This window comes from Diabrotica virgifera, chromosome 8 (genome assembly GCF_917563875.1).
Source record: "Diabrotica virgifera virgifera chromosome 8, PGI_DIABVI_V3a".
In the NCBI taxonomy this organism is placed as follows: domain Eukaryota; kingdom Metazoa; phylum Arthropoda; class Insecta; order Coleoptera; family Chrysomelidae; genus Diabrotica; species Diabrotica virgifera.
In genome coordinates, this window is record NC_065450.1 from 124,187,625 (window position 1) to 124,211,751 (window position 24,127).

At 32.5% G+C, this 24,127-nt stretch overlaps 1 protein-coding gene and 1 long non-coding RNA gene across 2 annotated transcripts in view; one reads left to right on the forward strand and one right to left on the reverse strand.

Moving 5' to 3' along the window:
* Positions 1-24,127, reverse strand: part of LOC126889827 (uncharacterized) — a 787,508-nt gene that overhangs the window by 345,776 nt on the left and 417,605 nt on the right. The window lies entirely within an intron of this gene.
* On the forward strand, positions 1,141-2,697 carry LOC126889837 (uncharacterized). The gene is made up of 2 exons (XR_007700187.1): positions 1,141-2,001; positions 2,200-2,697. It is a non-coding gene; the product is annotated as an uncharacterized LOC126889837 (long non-coding RNA).

Genomic DNA, 24,127 nt, shown 5'->3' on the forward strand with positions numbered 1-24,127 from the left:
CCTTAAAAGATAAGCTGTTTTCAGACATATAATGTTTTATTTTCTTTTGGCGATCAAATTCTGGGCATATCTCCCATTCATTAGTGAAGTGTTCACCTTCACAGGATAGACATTTTTTGTTAAACGATGATAAAGGACAAGAATCGGAAAGGTGAGATTCATGACACTTAAAACAGCGAGGATTACTTTTACACTGCTTACTCATGTGCCCATACCTATAGCAGTGGTAACAGATAATTACCTTTTGCTGGTATTTTTCAACAGTGTGTAAGACATGATTAATTACTACATACTTTGGTATATTCTGGCATTTAAAAGACACAATAACTGATTTTGTTGGATTAAATATTACTTTGTCATCTGCTACTATTTTTCTTGTTATTCGTTTCACATACTCAACCGAGAATTTGCAATGGTGATCAAATTCCTTTATTCTATTTTTAAGATATTCTTCCGATATATCTGAATCTATATCCCTTATTACACCTAGTTTAAACAATTGAAATTTTGGAATGTATGCGGTCAGATTTTTTTGAATAAGGAATTTGGAAGTAACTAAAGCATTTGCGCTACTATAATTTTTAAATGAGACCCTAACTCGGTTGCGTCCGATTGAGTCAATTTTTTTTATATAATTGTCAATTTCTGGATGTAACGTAAATAGGATCTCGCCTATTTTAACAGCGTTTAATTTTCCTGTAAAATTTAAACTGGAGTTTTCAATGAAAATGTAAAAAGGTCCTAAATCAATTTTTTCGTATAAATAAACAGGCCTGGTTTTTTCTGGTTGATCTGAGTTTACTAAAGTATTTTGTTTTTCATTAATATTGTTAAGATTAATACTACTACTTATCTTATTTTGAGGCTGGTTGGGTAGAAATCCATTTAAATCTTGTAAATCACAGCTACTATCCATCGAATTCTCAATATCAGGCGGTTCGCCTCCACTAGATGACTCCATAGAGGAGTTTTCAAGTAACGTTTAACTTATGAACACTTTCAAAATGTAAACTAAATAAGGAAAAGTTTAACAAAACTAAACAAAACTAAATTAGAACGGTATAAATCAAATAATCCGCCAAAAATTAATATTTTTCGGAGAGATTTCCAAATTTAAATTAACTTTGACAATTATTTTCAACAATAATTACTCTACGATGAATTACATGTCAGTTAACGTCGCCGTTGATGTTTAAAGTAATTGTAATACATACTTGAAGCCACAGAAAATAAACATAAGATAAGATAATCTTAAACGAAGTACAATACTTCAACACAAACTATGTAGTCTTAGTAGTGATCGAAATAAAAGTACAAAGATGTACATACATACTTGAAATCTGTCTATCTATAACCTTTTCTTCTTGAATATTCATCATCTTGATCACAAGAAAGGTATGGAATGAACATAGAAGACTTCCAAAGTCTGGTGGCCACAATTGATATACAGATACGTCAAAAACGGAGGATGGTTCGGGAGCAAGAGTATACAGTGGTAATATAAACTCTCACAGTTCAGCCCCATTGTGTGTGTCCCAAACTGGTGTGGAGATATCGCGAAGAACTTAACAACCAAGTGGCCCGCAACAGTGTAAAACTTGTTTGGGTGCCACGTTATCGAGGTCATCAAAGAACGGACTACAATGAAAGAGCCGATGAACTTGCTAGAAGCGAATCGGGAACGAGATACTTCGGTCCAGAAACGGTTCTGCACCGAAAGTACAATCAGAAACCGAATAAAATGCTGGGTTCGGGCATCTCATGAGAAGAGTTTCGTAACTCAGAACTGCGAAAAGAGAGCTGCAGAACTGCTAATGCCAAAATGAACAGGAAGCGCCTAAGTTGCAGATTGTCCAACAAAGAGACTGACACAGTGAGACATATTTTGTGCGACGGGGAGCAGACTAAATCCAAATACAACTGGCACTCCCCCCAAAAAATTGCTATTAACTGGTGGAGGGTAAAAACATTTCGAATGGGTATAATAAAAGAATATGGAAGGTAAGCACAATAAGCCTTAAGACTTCCAAAGCGAATAAGCTGCAGATTGTCCAACAAAGAGACTGACACAGTTAGACATATTCTGTGCGACGGAGAGCAGACTAAATCCAAATACAACTGGCACTCCCCCAAAAAAATTTCTATTAACTGGTGGAGGGTAAAAACATTTCGAATGGGTATCATAAAAGAACATGGAAGGTAAGTACAATAAGCCTCAAGGCTTCCAAAGCCAGATTTATTAATATTCCTGAAATATGCTCCAACTACATTTGTAGAAAGTTCATTTCCAATGTCTTAATTAATTTTAAGTCATCAAAGACACAGTTTTTAGACCAAAAATATTGAAAAGCATTTAGTTGTAGCGATTGATGATAAAATTTTAAGTGGTTACAATGTTTAATTATTAATTAACAATTATTTAGCTATTAATATATTATATTATTAATGTTATGTTGTATAAATATATGTATTTATGTTAAGTTAATATTACGTTAATTCACTTTGTATAATAATTTTAAAAAACAGTGTGGCACTTGCGGAGTGCCCAGTGACGGTTTAAGGCATCATGGGGCCCTAGGCGGCCATAAGAAGTAGGCCCCTTTATAGCGACCATTTACTTAAAACAAATTTACACAGATATTTATGTTGTTTTGGGAAGTAGTTACTCCAAAAATAAATTACGGCAATGTAAAATCATTTTTCTTTTTATTTTACATTTCGCATTTCATAGCTAATATGCCAAAGCAAAAAAAAAGGGATATTGTGTCAATATGTGATTTTGCCCTGGGTATAAGTGCCACCCCTTCGGGGGTGGAAAAACATACATTAAAAATATGTGCGGAAATGAATAAACTGGTTAATTCTAAGCAACTCTTGTTCCATCGAGTTTTTTCACTAAATCAATACTCTTTGAGTTATTTGCGAGTGAATATGTTCATTTTTCAACAAAAAAAAAACACGTTTTTAGACAGTTTTTCGCAAATAACTTCAAAATTAAGAGGAAACAGTAGCGATCAACAGGTAGCGAAAACGCGTTCCAAGATTGCGGCTGTAATTTTGAATATCTTTTCGAGATATTTGGCACACGTATTCGTAATATAATAAAGAATGGCGGTACAGAGCCCAATTTGAAAAATATATTAATATGTGAAAATTACTCTGTAATTAAATACAATATTAAAAAAACGAGCCTGTACCGCCATTAAGAAGAACAAAAAAATACACTTTCTTCAAATAAACTTTTTTATCCGATGCCTAGATTTTGTGTCATTTTGGAACTACTAATGAAATAAAACATTTTAGTAGTTCCAAAATGACACAAAATCTGGGCATCGGATAAAAAAGTTTATTTGAAGAAAGTGTATTTTTTTGTTCTTTTTAATGGCAGTACAGGCTCGTTTTTTTTAATATTGTATTTAATTACAGAGTAATTTCCACATATTAATATATTTTTCAAATTGGGCTCTGTACTGCCATTCTTTATTATATTACGAATACGTGTGCCAAATATCTCGAAAAAATATTCAAAACTACAGCCGCAATCTTGGAACGCGTTTTGGCTACCTGTTGATCGCTACTGTATCACCTTAAGTATTTTATCGAAAAAATATTCTTAGGAAAAATATAGCGTATACAAAATTTTAAAAATGGTGTATGTATGAAGTATGTAGACCCAGTATAAGCAGAACTGGAGCTAGTGAAGAGTAGATTCTTATTCGAGAAATTCCCAATCAAAAATTTCAACGTAAATAACCAAAAAAAAAATGAAGCACTTTTCGGTGAAAAATCATCACAACTTTTTTAAAGTGTTAAAAAAGTTTTGTTTTTGTTTTTTTAACAAGTTTCAAGTATAAAAATTAAGCAAGTAAAGCTTAAAATAATTTTGATTCCTATTTTTGGTAAAAAAATTTTGAAAATTTATAAAAATCTTGAAAATTTATAAAAATCTTGAAAATTTATAAAAATCTTGAAAAAACTTATAAATATATTATTTATATGATCTGTAAGTTTCACCGGTTCACAGTGCTTATATTTGAGGCGCTCAGAGCAACAGTGGCCTAACCCACATCCTACAATTTTACCAAAATGCTTTAATTACATTAAAGTTATCCCTTATTTAAATATTTTCAGATGCAGAGTAGCTCTATCAATGGTTGCTTGAGCCACTCTGCATCTGAAAATACTTGGTAATGTATAACTTTAATGTAATAAAAGCGTTTTGGTAAAATTGTGTGATGTGGGTTAGGCCACTGTTGCTCTGAGCGCCTCATTTCAAAACATTAAAGAAAAACAAATTTTGTGACAGTTTAAAATAAAATGTTTTTTTTAATTAACTAAAAATTATTAGTGGTACCAAAAATCTTAAAGAGTAAAAAAATGTAGGTTTTGCTTTTCTAAATATTTCAGATTTTTGTTTTTTTGGAAGATAAAAATTGGTTAAGATATGACTATTCAAAATTTGCATACCCTGGGTAGAGAATTTTTCATTTATTAAAAATTAATAAATGAAAATAGTTTCTATCCTTGTGGGATCGGTAATCACCGGAGAGACAGCCGACGTTCGGAAACAATTAGCGTTTCTTTGCAAAAACAATGACGACTTTGCTAAGTAACAAGACACTTACTCAACACACACACTACTCATTAAACTAGGTACCTGATTGTAAAAATCCACTGTACCATGCCAATGGCCATTCGTGATTAGTAACTTGTTCAACCCCTTTCTACTACAGCCCTTTTATAAATAAGCACTTTATACCGATAAAACTTAGCATATAAACAATACATAAGTAAAGTAGATTGCGAAGCGGTAAGGATTAATTTCATTTGGAATGGTAATTAGGGGGTTATTTTCACCAGTTTTTTTACCCAAAAAATGGGATCAACTTTATTCTGAGTGCGTCTTGGTTACTTTTTAAGCTATAAATTTTTTTAAAAAACAAGAATAATGCTTTTTTAAACATTTAAACAAGTTATGATGAGTTTTCCATGAAAAGTGCTTCATTTTTTGATTATTTCACGTTGAAATATTCGATTTGGAATTTGACGAATAAGAACCTACTTTTCATTAGCTACAACTGTGTTTCTACTGGGTCTACAGACTGCACACATACATAATTTTTTCAATTTTTTAAAAGCTATATTTTTGCTAAGAATATTTTTTCGATAAAATACTTACTTTTTGAGTTATTTGCGAAAAACCGTCTAAAAACGTGTTATTTTTTGTTGAAAAATGAAGATATTCACTTGGAAATAACTCGAAATGTATTGACTTGATGAAAAAACTCTATCGATCAAAAGTTGCTTAGAATTAGTCAGCTTATCCACTTCCGGACGTATTTTGACAGTATTCATCCCCGGGAAGGGGTGGACTCAACTGTAGAGCAAAAACACATATTGGCACAATATCACTTTTTTATTTGACATGTTAGCTATGCTTATACCAAATTTCATGTCAATCCATGCTCTTGTTTCAAATCCAAAAGTTCTTTAAAATCCGAAGGTTTTGCAATATTTTACCGTGAGTGAATGGACTGTAAGGCTCATCGGTGGGTAGAAATTGAAAAAAAAAACGTACCATACCAAAATAATTACCAGCTTCTAAGCAAAATTTTCTTGCAAATTGATTACCAAATTGAGGGAATGTTTAGAACATGGAATATAAAAATGCCTTTGAAGATAACTGCTTAATTTGTCTTGAAGTCGGTTGTATTTTCCTGATATTTGACAAAAGACAAAGCAAAAAACTGAGTTTGATTGGAAATCATAAATTAACCATTCTCTTTTTTGTCCCAGTTAGCCCTATTTGATGATTTTAACATTTTAATTTTTTTTAAATTACTGCTTAAATAATGCAATTATTAATTAATGCATTTGTGTGGGCTGCGGGCCCCATCAAGTGCCCGGGCCCTAGGCGGCCGCCTAGTTCGCCTAATGGTTAATCCGGCACTGGCGAGTGCCGACAGAAGTGAGTACTTCTTTGGATCCGATACGAATGAATCGATTCGATTCAATTCGATTCAATTTGATTGGGTTCCATTAGATCCGATTCGATTTTATTTAAATTTATTCCATTTTATTGCATTTCTCTAATTTTATTTAACTTAATTTTTTTAATTTTATTTTTTTTAATTGTATTTATTGTTTTTTTAAATTTTATTAAATTTTATTTATTTTATTTAAGTTCTATTAAATTTTATTAATTTTGATTTTATTTTATTTTATACAAAATCAAAATTAGCGAAATCGATCGATCAAGTCATTCTCAAGTTGTTTTAAAACAATATACATATTATGTAAAATAATAAGTGTATATTATGTACAGGGTGAGGCAGATAAAAGTCCTATTAGAAATATCTCGAGAGCTAAAGGAAACAGAATCATGAAAATTGGAATGAAGGGGTTTTGAAGAGTGATCTCTTAAATGAAAATATTTTCATCGATTTGCTACTTCCGGTTATACCGGAAGTGGCTTATAACTTCGTTTTTTTTAATGGAACATCCTGTATATTTTTGCATTTTTTTATTCTCCTGGATGTCTTCTTTCTTAAAATATGAGGTTTTGTAATTTTATACAGGGTAGTTTAAAAGATAATTACGTTTTTTTTTTCTTAATTTCCTAGCAATATTCACACCCTGTAGAATTGTAGTAGTTTGACATCAAAAACTCTATTTATGTTCAAATGATTTTTAATAAAGTCTACTATTGTTAAAAATTGTTAGTATAGCTAAATGTTGAATTGTACTATATACAGGGTTGGTCGAAACTCAGAAAGAGTATTTTCTGAGTTTTCTTAAATGGAACACCCTATATTTTATTATTGTAATGAAATGATATTTTATGCTACTTTTTTATTTCTAAGCATTCCCTATACCTAACTGCTTTAATTTGTGAGTTATTGGTGATGCAAGCCAAACATTAATTTCAACAAAAAATACGTGAAATTTTATTAGGTTGGCCGTGAAAATATTCAATCACAAATAATTTTTCGGAAATAAATGCATACTAATCAAGACTGATCTTTAAAATTGCCAATAATGGTTGAGCTATCAAAATACCTACGTAGTTAACATTCTTGGCGCGATTAACAATTAAGCACAAATTAAAGCATTTAGGTATAGGGAATGCTTAAGGAATAAAAAAGTACCATAAAATGTCTTTTTATTGCAATACTAAAATATAGGGTGTTCCATTTAAGAAAATTCAGAAAATCCTCATTCCGAGTTTCGATTAACCCTGTATACTAAAATTTAACATTTAGCTATACCAATAATTTTTGATAATAGTAGATTATATTAAAAATCATATTAACATAAATAGAGTTTTTGATATCCAACTACTACAATTCTACAAGGTGTGAAAGTTGCTACGAAATTAATAAAAAAACTTAATTAGCTTTTAAACTACCCTGTATAACATTACAAAATCGCATATTTTAAGAAAGAAGACATCGAGTAGAATCTAAAAATGTAAAAATATACAGGGTGTCCCATTTAAAAAAACGAAGTTTTAAGCAACCTCCGGTATAACCGGAAGAGACAAATTGATGAAAATATTTTCATTAAATAGATCACCCTTCAAAACCCCTTCATTCCAATTTTCATGATTATGTTGCCTTTAGTGCTCTAAATATTTCTAATAGGCCAGTTATCTGCCTCACCCTATATATTACTGTATACCATACCGCAAGGTTACTGCACGCGTCTCGATTTATTGAATGACACTAAATAGGTTTTCGGGCCCGTGCAAACATCATATTGGGCGATAAGAAGTATTCACTTCAATAAGTTATTTGCCTATATTTCTGTCTTTTTTAATAAAATTGTTTGCCTATCTAGGCTCCTTTTTCTTCAACTTTTGTTGCATGTAAATCCGAGCTCTGTTTATAGTAATAAAATAATCCTCCGGTAGAAATTGTTTTTTTTTCAGTGATGTATTAAACTTTTGATATTACACGTCCTATGAGTATAACGTCAAAAGTTTTTGTGGAAAACCAATAAACTCATTTGTTACATTGTAATGTTGTGATGGATTAGCGATATAGCAAAGCAATGTTGAAGTTGAGCCAATTAACCTAGTTTTTATTATTGCCAACTAAACTTTTTCTGATCAAATTCTGCTGCTGAATATTTAACGAGTTGGTGGAATGTGCTCTAATTAGGAAGCTTCCAGTTAAAACATGGACGATTTGAGTTATTCGAGATTCGAGAGCGCAAGCAGGCAATGAAGAATAAACATAGTAATATGAAAAAACATCAATTAAATAGCTAACGACCAGGGCCCCCGCTACTATATGTGCAAAGTGTGCAATGCACACTGACGCCATCCTTTAGGGCGCCAAAATTCAGGGTCAAAAATTAAAAAAAAAATTGCAAAAAAAACAAAAATTGATTTTAAAACAAAAGTTGAGAAATTAAATATTATTAGATATACTGGGTTGGGATAAAGTATGGAACCAAGCAAATATCTTTGAAACGGAAAGAACAATATTTATGAAACTTTGCATCCAAGCACAGTGACGCAAAAGGCATCTGTTGCCATATTTTTTGTTACTACTCCACTTTCGGTTTCACCGGAAATACCCCTAACTTATTTAATTTAAATGGGACACCCTGTATATTTTTGCGGATTTTAAAAGAACTTGTTATTTTTAATTCATACATACCAAATTTGGTAGAAAAAATTTGTTAAAGTGTCTGTAGATAATTTTTTGTATTAATACAACAAGAATAAAAAACCGCTAAACGCCGTAAAAACGAGTGGCACATACAATATTCCAGCTACAAAAGATCTGATATGAATATTACGTGGCGCGAAAATGTATTTTTATTTTGATGCAAAACAAAATTCTAGTTTTATTTTAAAAGATTTTTTCATAATATTTGCCCAATTTGAAGTAAAACGCGCCACAAAAGAGTAACTTTGATACAGTTTGAATTTTGAAACTCTTTTGTGACGCGTTTACTTCAAATTTAGCAAATATTATGAAAAAATATTTTAAAATAAAACTAGAATTTTGTTTTGCATCAAAATGAAAATATATTTTCGCGCCACGTAATATTCATATCAGATCTTTTGTAGCTGGAATAATGTATGCGCCACTCATTTTTACGGCGTTTAGCGGTTTTTAATTCTTGTATCAGGAGTTTTCAAAGTTATTTATAAATTAAATGTATAAAGTTGAATGCAATGTTTCTCGATTACACGTTAAGCTTTATAAATGGTCGCCGTTGTCGCATTATCTCCCAAATGATCTAGTGTCCATCGAATGTACACTAGATTTTTTTTATATTCGAAATAGATTGAAAAAAATATTAAGATGGCCGGTAAATGAACTTGGGTTGCCCGTTGCCAGATCAAATTAGCGTCGTAACCACTACAACTGCATAAACCATTTAGGGAATAATCGTTAATTGGATTATACTTTTGTAGCTTAATAACTTCTAAACGGCTTAACCGATTTTGTTCACTAAACATGGGTTTCAAACGTATTGACAAGACAAGTAGTATCTTATGTATCTAAGGTCAAGTATGATAACTGAAGCTATTAAAGGAATAATTGAGCTTGAAAAACCGTTTTTCCCATAAGAAATAGATTTGATCATACTTATAAAGCCTATAACTTAAAAATTCGAATTTTCCCGGATATAAGGTATACACCGTTAGATTCGTCTAGAGTCCTTCTAAAAACGCTCAGTTATTGGCGTAATTCGTAGGTTGAAATTTTGAATAATTGTCGAAAAACCAAAATTTTCAAAGTTTAGTTTTTCAGTTTTTCGGCTATATTGAGCCGTATGTATGTCTGATCCTGACAGCTTAGACACCATTTGAAAGCTTAACTCAACGCTATTGATTTGGTGTATTTGTTGTTCTCTTTACTCTTCTTGAACCGAAGATATATACCGCCAAAAAATATGCCGTTTTGTACCTACCAAGTCCTATACTGGCTTATGAGTAGTCAAAACTCACAAACTACACCGGTTCTGAATCGGCCCTCACCCCCTCTTCAAACACAGAAAAAAAATTCAGATCGGTTTAACTTTTCCACACACATACATACATACATACATACATAACTACATACATACATACATATTATCCACAAACATTTTCCATTTTTTTAAATAAAAATGACTCATATTTCTGAGCTCGGTAACTTTTGAACGGTATAACCGATTTTCAAAATTAGACATGCGTTGGAAAGGTAATGATCGCTTCTAGTAGAAGCCGCAAAGGTCGGAGTTAAATTTTCTAAGTTTTTGGGAGTTTTGGGGACGAGAACGAAAAACAGACCCTAAATAGGAAGGGCCGTAAAATCCACACCCTTGGACCAAAATGGATGGTTGACATATATGCATGGGTGAGTCTTTTCCTGAATTTTAAGATGGGAGTTGGCCCAATTTTCAATTCAGTCAGATTTAGAAAATCGAAAATTTCGTGTATAAGTGTATATATATTGTCGCGTGTAGGGGGTGTAGGTGTGCGCCACGGGCGAGAACTGCCGTTCTCTGGTAATGTAGTAGGAAATAAACGAGTACCATCTATTCTGTAGGTAGACTAAAATTGTTGTTTACATGCACTGCATGACTTATTTAAATTTAGTATAGTAGGTAAAACTGTTACTGAAGTAATTGGCAGAAATAAGTTATATTAAAAATGGTTCATTTGAGTGAAAAAGATCGTATTGAAATATTAATGATTATTTCATTCATAGGAGATTCTGACCAATAGAAATCTACATAAATCTAAATTAAATCGATAATTTTTGATAATTTCCCGTCGTCAAGTATATTACGTCAGATGCCCTTCGTTGCTACGAAAAAATACACTCAGTGATATTAATGACAATTAATGTTTTAAAAATTATAAAAGTAATGACTTTCAACCGTCAAATTAATATTTATAACAACTGTGTGTCTAATTGTACTAATTTGTACTTACATAAATAAATTACAATATAATTTTGGTGTTGAACAGTTTTATTCATGAAATAATCGCAACAAATTGCACTCGATCTCTAAAATTAATATAGAATTTTAGAGCTCTTGAACTACTGATAATTAATCGGTTATGATGAATTTTAATTTTTTTTTTAAGTGAATTTTCCAAATCGATGGATTGGACGTAGAGGATTCATAGAGTCGCCCGCTCGTTCTCCGGACCTCAACCCGTTAGATTTTTTTCTTTGGGGTTATCTACAATCACGTGTTTACGTTAGACGACTAACATGCTTGCAGGATTTGAGACAAAGAATAATTGATGAATGTGAACTAATACGTGGAGAAATCGTGCAAAAAGTGACTCACAAAATTTATAGGCTTGCACGTTGTCAGGAGGTGAACAGCAAATATTTTCAACATTTGAAAATTTTTTTTTATTTTTAATATCATGGGTCTAACGTAAATAAATTAACCTATTTTTTAACTGTAAAGAGATTTATTTCTGGCTTTATTAGTTTTTTCTTCCAAACTTGGTATGTATGAATTAAAAACAACAAGTTCTTTTAAAATCTGCAAAAATATACAGGGTGTCCCATTTAAAGTAAATAAGTTAAAGGCATTTCCGCTGAAACCTTAAGTGGAGTAGTAACAAAAAAATATGGCATCAGATGCCTTTTACGTCACTGTACTTGCATGCAAAGTTTCATAAATATTGTTCTTTTCGTTTCAAAGATATTTGCTTGGTTCCATACTTTATCCCAACTCTGTATGTACACACACGAAACATATTTAAATTAAGTGACAGCGATCTTTTAAAACGTTGTTTTGTTCTTGAAAAACGCCTGACAGATCAGGATACCTAATAATAGTAGGTATAGACTCCAATGATGTGTTTAATGAAATTAAAGCGTTATAGTATATTACTTTATGAGGCGGAGAAGCATGACTTCTTGACGCGCCCGATATTACGCGCCGAACGAAGTGAGGCGCGTAATAGAGGGCAAGTCAAGAAAAGTCGCTTCTTTGCCGAATAAAGTATACTATTTTTTCTTCAAACGTAGCAATTTTCAACCATAAATAGTACAATTCATACGCTATTTTTACTCGAAATTAACTGTGACAACTATCAAAGTCGTCTAGATGTTAGAAATTAAAATAATTAAGTCGTCGGTGGGATTTGCGTCTCCCTGGTTACAGTTGTTTGACAGTTGTTTGCAATTATTAAAGACAGCTTATTGTTGTTGCAACCGCAAGCGCAAATTTAGTGCGAAAATGGAAAACCTAAACGAAATTGAGTCCGCGGCTAATGATGCAGTAGCACGTTTGGGGCCCTCCAAGTCTGGAATAAAGTATCGTTTAGCGTACAAGCACTTCCAAGAGTGGTGCGATACAAGAGGAGTACGGCAAGTTACCGAAGACGTTTTACTGGCATATTTTAATATAATGGAAAATGAAAATAAATGGAAATCTTCTACAATGTGGTCACGGTACTCTATGATAAAATCCGAGTTAGTTTTTAGAAAAAATGTGGATATAAGCAAATTTTTAAAGTTACGTGCCTTTCTGAAAAAGACAAGCGAAGGATATACTGCAAAGAAGTCTAAAGTTTTCACTAAAGACGAGTTTGATAAATTTTTGTTTGAAGCGCCAGATAAGTTGTATTTAGGATTAAAGGTAAAAAAAATTATATTGCAAAGCATGTAGTATACTCTACTAAATTATAAAAATATTTCAGATTGTTTTGTTAATTGGGGTTACCGGCGCCTGTCGATGCGACGAAATGGTAAAAATGAAGACTGTGGACATTAAGGATAAAGAAAATGTAATAATTATCAAAATCCCAGACAGTAAAACACGACAAATTAGATCTTTTACGATAATTGGTCAAAACTACATTAAACGGTATAAAAAGTATGCATCACTGCGGCCTGAAAATTTCACAGAAAACCGATTTTTTATCAAGTAACAAAATGGAAAGTGTTACCGAAGCGTCATGGGAATACATTCGATCAGCGCAGTAGCCCAAAAAGTAGCTAGTTATTTAAATTTAAACGATGCAAGCGCATACAAGGGTCACTCTTTACGACGAACTTCAGCAACACTTTTAATTGATGGAGGCGGAAATCTAGAATACCTCAAACGACATGGGGGCTGGAAATCAAGCACGGTTGCCGAAGGATATATAGAGGATTCAATAAGAAATAAGAACGATAATGCTCAAAAAATTTTAAACCCTCATGATTCGCCAACATCTGGAATGATTGCTGAAAGTTGTGCTCGACCATCAGTATCATCAACAATTACCAATGCGTATCAAGAGTCGGGAACATTTTTGCACGGTTTCAATTTTGAAAATGCCTCATTAACTAATTGTACTTTTAATATTACTATAAATAAAAATGATGTTTAATTGTTGTTAATGACATTTGTATTGTTGCTTTGTGACATGTTTCATATTGTTGCCATGTCAACATTTTTCCCTCCGCCGTAAAGAAATGGGGAAAAAACTGCTGCCGGCGGAGACATCAAACTTTGACAGGATCAAGTTAGATAAGTAATGTCATCATTATTTGACGTTTAAAGAAAAAAGTTATTTTCATTACCTAATGATACTGACCCCGTAAGTATTTCACAATATAGGTATAAATTTGAAAACAATTTAATCTCCACATTTCCAAACGTAACCGTTTCACTAAGAATTCTTTGGACATTGCCTGTACCTGTAGCTTTTGGCAAGAGATATTTTTCAAAGTTAAAAATCATTGAAGAACAATGCTTCAAGAAAGATTGCCTGGGCTAGCAATATTAGCAATTGAACAAGAAATTTTTGTTAGTATACATTTTAGCGATGTACTTAATTAATGAATTTGCAATAGCAAAGTCTCGGAAAATACCGCTACTACAATAGCTATTTTTTTATTTTTCTATTGTACCTATAGCCCAGCATTTTCAGGGTCACCACCGAATTGCGTGAAAATTTGGATTCAGGTTCTACTTATCCTCCACTTCGAAGTTGGATCTGTGCCGTTGGTTGCTTTTGCTTGGGGGGTGAAAGCTACCCGTTCTCGGGGGTGAAAAAATATAGGTTTAAAATAAGTCCGGAAATAGAAAAACTGACTAATTCTAAGCAACTTATGTTTAATAGAGTTGTGTAACTAAATCAATACTTTTCAAGTTATTTGCGAATGAAAACGTTTATTTTTCGACAAAAAAACACGTTTTTAGGCGGTTTTTCGCAAATAACTCATAAACTAAGTATTTTATCGAAAAAAGTACTGTTCTCAAAAATGTAGCTTCTAAAAAAACGAAAACAATGGTGAATTCATGAAGTCTATAGACCTAGTAAAAGCAAAATTGGAGCCCATGAAAAATACGTTCTTATTTGTTAAATTCCAAATTGAATATTTCAACGTTAATTAACCAAAAGGTGAAGCACTTTTCGAGGAAAACTCATTAAAACTTATTATGACTACTAAAGTTCAATTATTTGCTTTATTTCAAACACCTACCTTCAAAAAAATAAATAAATAAACGTGAACCAAAATGCCTTAAGGGGCACCAAAATTGTTTTTTGCACACAGGCGCCAGTAGCCCTTACGGGGGCCCTGCTAACGACTAAAACATTGGTATGGTTCATACCAAACACTTCTTTCAGTGCGTCATTTCATCATTTTCTGTGATAACTTGATGAAAAATTTTGCAACATAATTTTCCACTCGTAAGTGCCTCGAGGAAGATTGTAGTAATACGTAGGTATATTTTTTTAATTATTTTTTTATTTATTTATTTTTTTTTGTGAAATGTATGGCTTTGGTGAGAAACAATTAGCTTTAAAATTGTTAGAAATAAATATTTTTAACATAAGAAATAAATAAAAATATTATGAAATAAAAATTTGCTATAAATTTGTATTTAAAATCGTATTGTGAGATAGAATCTAACACCCGACTATTCACGTTACAGAAGAGAGCGCGACTGTTCCCGGGTTAAGTTGGAAGTGACAGAAAAAAACGTACCTCCGTGATTATTATACATACATAGAACTTAAAAAATTATGTATTCGTTGACGTGTATTTCCTTATTAAAGCGAGTTGTACTAACTTTTAGATGTACAATTGGTTGGCGATTACAATACTCTAAATAGATAACCAATCAATGAGGCGAATAAAGATAATTTGTGATCGTGACAGTACTTCCACAATGTCAACGGGTAAAATGACAATTGTAATTCTAGGTTAGTATTTTTCAACGACCGACGTATATAAATAGGTATACCTAAATATTTTGTCATTGCTATATTCGGACATTGCATAGTGAAATTTTTTTAAGGTATGGACTGTAATACATATTATGTCAATCAGCCAAAATGTTATTTTATATTTATTTAGTTATTCATTAAACGATTTTAAATATTAATATTCCGCCAACTGTCAGATTTAACTAAAATGTCATGCAATGATTCAAGATGTTCTTAAAATCCTATATACCTAATTCAAAATAATGACGCACTGAAAGAAGGGTTTCGTATGAACTTTATGCTTTTTATACTATAAAAATATGCTTAAGTCACCCGAAACGTCTTACGTCAGAACCCGACAGCGATGCCAAAACATTAGAATAGTACTGTAAATAACCCGCATTTATTTACTATTCTAATGCTTTGGAAACGTTGTGGGGTTCTGACGTCAGAAATCTTGAATGACGTAAGCGTATTTTTTAGTGAAAAAACCCTCTGGTTGATTGTAGCCTAACAAAAACGTAAGTTAGTACAGGTTGTAAGGCCGCTCCCGTAAGAAAAATGTTTTTGATTCGGTTAATTAACCGATTCCTATTCAAAAATGTCCCCTTTAAAACAAATCTGAAGGGTGATGGGCGGAAATTGTTTAAACAATTTTTAAATGAATTCCAAAAATCACGTTTTTTGCTCCAGATAGCTAAATATTTTTTTAACTTTCTTGCGTCATCTTTAACAAAACATGTCTCTTGTCATTTTTCTCTAAAGTTGGTAGCTTTCGAGTTGAAAGCCTTTTAAAATTTGAGAAATGCGAAAATATGCAATTTCGAGGCTGAAAACTCTTACGTAAATTATTATTTTTGAGGTTGTTAAGTGCCTAAATTGAAGTTTCAACATTCAATTTCACGATTCCAAAGGGTAATCGGGGCTTATTTCAATTTAGACTTAGACTGTTGTTTTTTAATTGTTAACTACGCGCGATTTTAAGCCGCCGCGCACCGCACTATATGGTGCGTCTCTGTCGCACTTATAGGTACGAACATAAGCGAAAAACTCCCAACAAATACTTGACATTTACTAAAATTTTGTAATTAATTAGTAATACAGTTTTTTTAATAATTGATTTATTTAATTAATTAATTATTGCAATCATCACAATATAATAAGCGTATTGTATTCTTTTTAATGTGATCGATACAAAATACTTACAGTCAGAAAAATGAAAGAATACCCATGAACGATCACATCTATCACTTATTTTGTATCTGCTGTCTTTTTCTATAACAAACGTTTGTTATTTATAGAAAAAGACAGCAAATACAAAATAACTGATTGATGTGATCGTTCATGGGTATTCTTTCATTTTTCCGACTGTATTAATATTAGTAGGTATTTCAATTTCGCGGTGTTTAAAAATAATATACAATCGCAAGAATGCAAGTTTTTACTTGTTTAACAATTGCGCACTCATATTTAGTTACTCCTCTTCACCCAATGCGGAGCATAGGGCGTCAACTGTGTGCCTCCATTCAGTTCTATTCTTTGCACTGATCTTTATTTCTGCCCAGGTTTTCCTAATAGCATGAATTTCTTTCTCGACACTTCTTTTCCACGTTTCTACGGGTCTACCTGGTCTTCTCTTTCCATGTGGTGTGTATTCTAGGGCTTGCATCGCTATGTCTGTGTCAGGTCTCCTTAGTGTGTGCCCCATCCAACTCCATTTCCTTTTGCATATTGTCTTATAGGTTCCTGGTGAGTTCTTGTCCATAATAATTCTTGGTTTGATATGCGGTTTGGTCAGTAAATGTTAAGAATCTTTTTTAGGAATTTATTTATGAACATCTGCATCTGTCCGATACATTTTCTTGGCACTTTCCAAGTTTCTACTCCATACAGTAGCACAGTCTTCACGTTGCTGTTGAATAATAGTATCTTGGTTTTACTTGTCATCTGACGTGACCACATTTTCCTTAGCATATTGAATGGTTTCCTTGCAATTACTATTATTCAGTGCTAATTAGGAGAAAGTAAGAATACAATCATTAAAAAAAAAAAAAGAAAATAACTACTACTACTATCGGTTTACAGCGTTCTCCGACGCCTTCCGACTCCTAACCGCCATTCTTCTGTTTAACCATAGACCTGGAGGGATTTCTCTGTCCTCTAGTTCTTTTTTAATTCCCTCCCTCCGCTTCTTCTCGGCCTTCCTCTTTTTCTTCTCCCTTGTGGCGTCCATGCCAAAATCTGCTTAGGGATCCTGTCATCTGGCATTCTCTGTACATGGCCGTACCATATTAATTGTTTTGTTTTGATTTGTTATTGTGTTGTTTTTTTTTGTTTTTTTTTAACAACAAAGAAAATAACAATAAGCTTATTATATTATAATAATTGGCGTATTTAATTAGCACACTGGCAATTAATTCATTTAATTAATAAAAAACTTATTTAAAAAAATGCAAAATTTTAATAAACGACAATAGTCTTTGTTAGGAATTTTTCGCGTAAGTATAATGTATAAAGGTACGTACAGACATGCGCGCCGCGCACTTCGCGCCGTGTGTGAACTGCGCGTTTGTGACGCGTTCGTTAGATTAGTACGTGTTTTCAAGTGGCGCACAAACGGCGCGCACATGGCGCACAACGATCCAACTTCTGTCGGCGCAACAAACTCGCGGCGTATACATGGCGCGAAGTGCGTGGCGCGCATATCTATACATACCTTAAGTGCTACAGAGACGCAGTATAATATAGTGAGCTGCGCGCTTCCATTTATTTGATTACGAATGCAAAATAAATCATCTATACACAATATTTCTTAAATAAATCTATCCTCTTATCAGTGGCGGCTTGTCCTATGAGGCAGGTGAGGCAGTGCCTCACCAGTATATCAATCGACTATTTACGTTATTTCGTTATATTCATAATCAGTTTTTTAAATATAATTTAGTTTTTTGAAATTTCCTAAATTACTTTATTTTTATGAAAAAAATTAAAATCGGTACGGCCCTGACTCTTTATCTTTGTAGCCGTCTTCCACGTGCCAGTATTATATGCATCATGCATCTCATTCCAACTTTCTCAAATGAGGCGCTCAGAGCAACAGTGGCCTAACCCACGTCTCACAATTTTACCTAAACACTTTTATTGCATTAAAGTTATCCCTTATTTAAGTATTTTCAGATGCAGAGTAGCTCAAACAATGGTTGCTTGAGCCACTCTGCATATGAAAATGTTTAAGTAATATACAGGGTGTCTGCGTAACTTGGAACCATATGGGAAACTTTTTTAATATCAATTTTACGAAAAAAAGTTATTCTTTATAAAGTGCTCTGCATAGTCTAAAACCTAAGATGCAATCATCAGATATCAAATTTTGTCAACATTATACGAGGTATATAAAAAAATATGAATTTCGCTTAAGAGCAAACTACCTTTATATTTCAAAATATCAAAAAATGTTATTATGAAAAGTTATTTGTAATTAAAAACCATATTCAAATATGCAAGAACAGCCTTCTAGTTAAAAAAAAAAATTTCTGAAATTTTCATAAATTACTGATTCCGAACATAATTTTTATTTATTAGACATGTAATAACTCTTTTATTAATAATTTTAAGAAAAAAAGTTATTCTTCATAAAAATCTGTGCATGGTCAAACCTCAAGATGCAACCATCAGTTATCCAAGTTTGTTAATTTTATACGAGGTGTGAAAAATAATATGAATTTAGAAAGAATTCTAGAATTTAGAAAGAATTCATATTATTTGACACACCTCGTATAAAATTAACAAACTTGGATAACTGATGGTTGCATCTTGAGGTTTAGACCATGCACAGATTTTTATGAAGAATAACTTTTTTCCTAAAATTATTAATAAAAGAGTTATTGCATGTCTAATAAATAAAAATGATGTTCGGAATCGGTAATTTAGGAAAATTTCAGAAATTTTTTTTTCAAGTAGAAGGCTATTATTGCATTTTTGAATATGGTTTTTAATTGCAAATAACTTTTCATAATAAAATTTTTTGATATTTTGAAATATAAAGGTAGTTTACTCTTGAGCGAAATTCATATTTTTTTATATTCCTCGTATACTGTTGACAAAATTTGATATCTGATGATTGCATCTTAGGTTTTAGACTATGCAGAGCACTTGATAAAGAATGGCTTTATTTCGTAAAATTGATATTAAAAAAGTTTCCCATATGGTTCCAAGTTACGCAGACACCCTGTATAACTTTAATGTAATAAAAGCATTTTGGTAAAATTGTGGGATGTGGGTTAGGCCACTGTTGCTCTGAGCGCCTCAAATTATTACAGATGAGGCTTGCTTCAAACCTCCTTGTCTAGCATACTACCATTTCTTAAAATGGGATAGTAAAGCGGCAAAATTTGAAAAATATGCCACTAATTCTGGGAACGAAATTCATCCATCCTTGAGGCACGCCTCAACATGTGTTTTTTTTTTTGTTATGAAGTTAAGTACTTGTGCTTCCCTTATTTGCTATTGACGCTTGTATTGTAGTTTTGTAAAGTAGTTTTAGATATAGTTTTATATTAGTTTAGATTATGTTTAGAAGATTTTATCAATGTCATACTGGCTGTGTGGCATTTATCAATGCCAATTAAATAAATAAATAAAAAATTTACAAATCATGCTTTCTTTTATAATGATTTATTTTCTTATAAGCACGCTTTTATAAAAAAACATAAAACAAAATACCAAAAAAACGAAGTTTAACCCTTAGTTTCCTTAGCATAAAAATCCATCTTATAATATAACAGTAATTTGCTTACTTGCTTGTTTGTATTTCCCTATATTCAGTACATTTACAATATAAGATTGGTTCTAAAATGAAGTTATCACGTGTTTATGGGTATATTGTTTGCGTACAATAATTTCATTTTGGCAACTGATTAATATTAACAGAATCAGTTGTCCGTTGTTGTCATGTAGTAGGTATGTAATGTGGACCGCTTTATGTAATAACGGATTAACCGCCAAAAGTCCAAAATCGAGATAATAGTGCCATCTTGCAGCTAGGGTGCAAATATATGTATAAAAATATGTTTTTTGTAAAAAATTAAAAAAAAAGCTGTTTTTAAATGCCTGTATTAAGCGACATTTTTTATTGTATTAAAAAAAATCTCACACTAGGATTTGTAATATCGAACTAAACGCCAATAATGGTACATAATCCATTGTCATAAACAAAAATCCGCATCTTTGTAAGTGTAATAACGAATCAAGCGCCACGAATAGTCGGTTAATTCTTTATTACAAAACATAACATATTTACTATCGTTTAAGATATCGAATTAAAAGACATCCTTTGTCAGGTAACATCAGATTAAGCGCCAAATATGTCTGTTAATCCGGTATTCGGATCTTAACTCATGCATATCTTAAAAAATCATTAACGAATTAAGCGACATTTGACCGAATAACTTTTAAAATATAAATTATTTTTAAAAAATTTTAAACACATGTAAAAGTCTATCTACATTTGCATTAATATATTAAATATGAAACATGTCAGTACTATATTTTAGAAATAGTACCAAAAACAAATTTAAAATCTTTAAACCGATTTATCTCAAAACTACATTTTGGCGCTTAATCCGCTATTACATAACGCGGTCCATGTAAAGTTTTGCTTAACACATTCACGGACACGCTGTAATTGTATACACGTATTCTTATGGAGTAAATGACTTCATATGCAGTCATGACCGTGAATGTGTTAATATGGCTGTACAACGCTGATGAGATCAAGGAAGGACGAAACATTTGATTCATATTGGTTTGATATGTGGTATTATAGTAATTACTTTTAGCTAAAAAACAGCTCCTAGGAGTGTGAACCTGTTGGAGGCTTAGAACTTTCGTTGCTATTCTTTTGCGAATAAAATTGTTATTTAATATTTTAATATCGTTTGCAAGCATTAAAATAAATACGGCGTTGTTCTGTAGACGCCCTAGCGAGGGTTCGGCAAATAATCCCCGGACAAATACTCCCAGACAAAAAATCTTTTATACTCACACTCTTTTGTTACGTAAAATTTGAAGTTTTCGATATGGAATTCTAATTCAAAATAACTCTATACACTGAGGCTGAAAGCATTTGAGTCGATCGCATTCACGGGAAAACTTTTAGAGAACTAATCGGCAGCCAATATTTCTTAAGGATTTTCTGTCCGGAATTTTTTGTGGGGATATTTTGTCTAAATAATTTGTGGAGATTATTTGCCCGGGGTTTTTTGTGGAGATTTTTTGTCCGGAGATTATTTGTCCACGGATTTTTTGTGGGGATTTTTTGTCCGGGGATTATTTGTCTGGGGATTTTTTGTTCAGGGATAATTTGTGAAGATTTTTTATCCGGGATTATTTGTCCTAGCTTCGTCCTAGCGTTATGACGTCACAAAATCGACCTTCCGGCCATTAAAGAGAAGCTAACCATCATAATAAAATTCCTCAGGTGTAGTATGCCTCACCACCTTCTACTAACACGAGGCGCCCCTGCCTCTTATAAATAGTTTTACAGTTTATGGCAAATTCTAAACAAGGATATTTCTATGTCCAATCAAAAATTGGTTGATAGAATCTATTTGTAAATAAATGCATGTAAGATTTTCTTTTTAGTGATTTTTATAAAGCTACACAACACAGTTGGTTCTTCATATAGTTTTTATACAAGGTCACAAACAAGATTTATAATTTATTTTAATGTAATTCCATTAAGTCTATGAATCTATTGTAAAGGTGTATTTACAAAACAAGATTAGAGATGGATTGTTAGGGACAATGGAACAGTTTGAATTTTATATTCCAAAAAAATTGATAGACCATACATTTTTTTAATTAAGTGTAATCTTATTTCACTTGTTTGTTTTGTTTGTGTTTTCTAGAACTTGAACAATAATTTATAAAACAATTTTAAGACTCTTACGTCCATTGCGCACTACATTGTGTTCGAGTTTTGTTCTTATTTTCAGTCCTATTCCATTCGTTTTCACGAGAAAATCAAAGCACAGTTTTTTGTTCGATAACCGACCACAATGTGTTCAATTTTTCACATGCTAAAAATAATATTATATTTTTCACTGCATCAAATCCATAAACCATCCTCAATTTCAAATTATTAAAAATATAATAATTTCGTTGTAAAACGAAAACAAGAGACGTCTTATATTTCAGTTCGTTCAGAGAGTGCCACAAACACCCTTACCGGTTTCAAGCTCGTTAGCTTTCATCTTTTTCTTCTTCAAGTGCCCTGTCCGTTGCGAACGTTGGCTATTAGCATGGCAATTCTGGTCTTGCTTGCGGCACTTCTGAATAGTTCGACTGATGTGAGCCCGAACCACTTCCGCAGATTTTGGAGCCACGGGTGTCTTCCCCTGCCTGGCTCTATTTTTTCTGGATAATCCATTGCAGTAGACGGTACTTAGTGTAGGAAACAGAGGTTGAAACTTACAAAATGGACACAAGTCCGGTTTTATTTTTTTCTGGTATATCAAGGGGTGCTTATTATGAGACTAACTTTTTCTTAAAAAATTTCGCCCCGGAACCCCACTATTCACCCCTTTAAAGGGGGTAATTTGTGGTTTTTGCGGAACGTAGCCCATCCTGTACCTTTTGCAAAAAATTTCTTTTATAGAAATATGACGAAGACTATATTTTCTACGATTTATTTCCCAACAGCATATGTCTATCACCCACCGTTAAGTGGGGGTGGGGCCCTATAGTTGACAAGTTTTTAAAAAAGATGTTTAAAAAAAAAGTATTTTTCCCTAACTGTAATGGGAATTAAGAAGAAATCCTGCGGCAAGTATTCACAAATAAGCGACTGATTTTTTGGTATAGGTTTTACTTAAGGATAATTGCCTTTTTTTTAATTACAGGGTGTTACATTTTAAAAAATCCCTTTTTATACCATCTGAACCGTTTATGCTACAGTAAAAAGACTTTCAGCGATTACCCATGTACTGGTGCTATTTACAAATTTGTATAATGCACCCCCATTTTTCTCCGGCACCCCCATTTTTTCCTAGTGCAACCCCTGTAGCCAAAAAAAATAAAATGGGGGGTTGAAAAATTTTTTTTTTTGCTTTTTGATCCATATAGGCATATGCTTCATCAATAGTGTTTTTCAAAAATATATATGGTTATTTCAACATCCCTGCGGAAACCACCCCGGGGTGGTTTCTACCCCGGGGTGGAAACCCCCTATCTACCCCAATCCTTGAAAATATACTACAGAAACTACCCTTATCCTTTGGCGAGCATATTTTTACGATTTTCTCATTACCTATGCATTGGATCCGCCACTGCTTAGCGACCACTTATGGGTGAATATTGTGCTACTAAGGTAGCAATAATGCAACAAAATGCGTGTAGGTGGCGGAAATATGCAAAAATTTATTTTGGGCCACAACTGTGGCTTTGGGGCGCAAAGAATGTAAAATTCGCATAGGTCATAGTTTGTAGCTTACACTGTGTTGTTTTATTTTACATAAGTACTTTATCAATAAAACAAACCGGTGACGAAAAAAAAAACAAAAACTGGAACCCACCAAAGCATATCTGAGGTTTACGGCGCCACCGTGCCGTAACGGTTGCTTATACGAAAAAATGAATAGAACCTAATTCTTAGAGTAAATAGTGGTCTTTAACCTTGTATAAGATTTGTTTAAAAAGAATGCATAGGTAATGAGAAAATCGTAAAAACATCGCCAAGGGATAGGGGTAGTTTCTGCAGTATATTTTCAAGGATAGGGGTGGTTTCCGCAGGGATGTTGCAATAACTATATATATATTTTAAAAAACACTATTGATGAAGCATATGCCCATATGGATCAAAAAGCAAAGAAAAAAAATTTTTTTTCAACCCCCCATTTTATTTATTTTTTTTTTGCTACAGGAGTTGCACTAGAAAATTGCTTTTGGTGT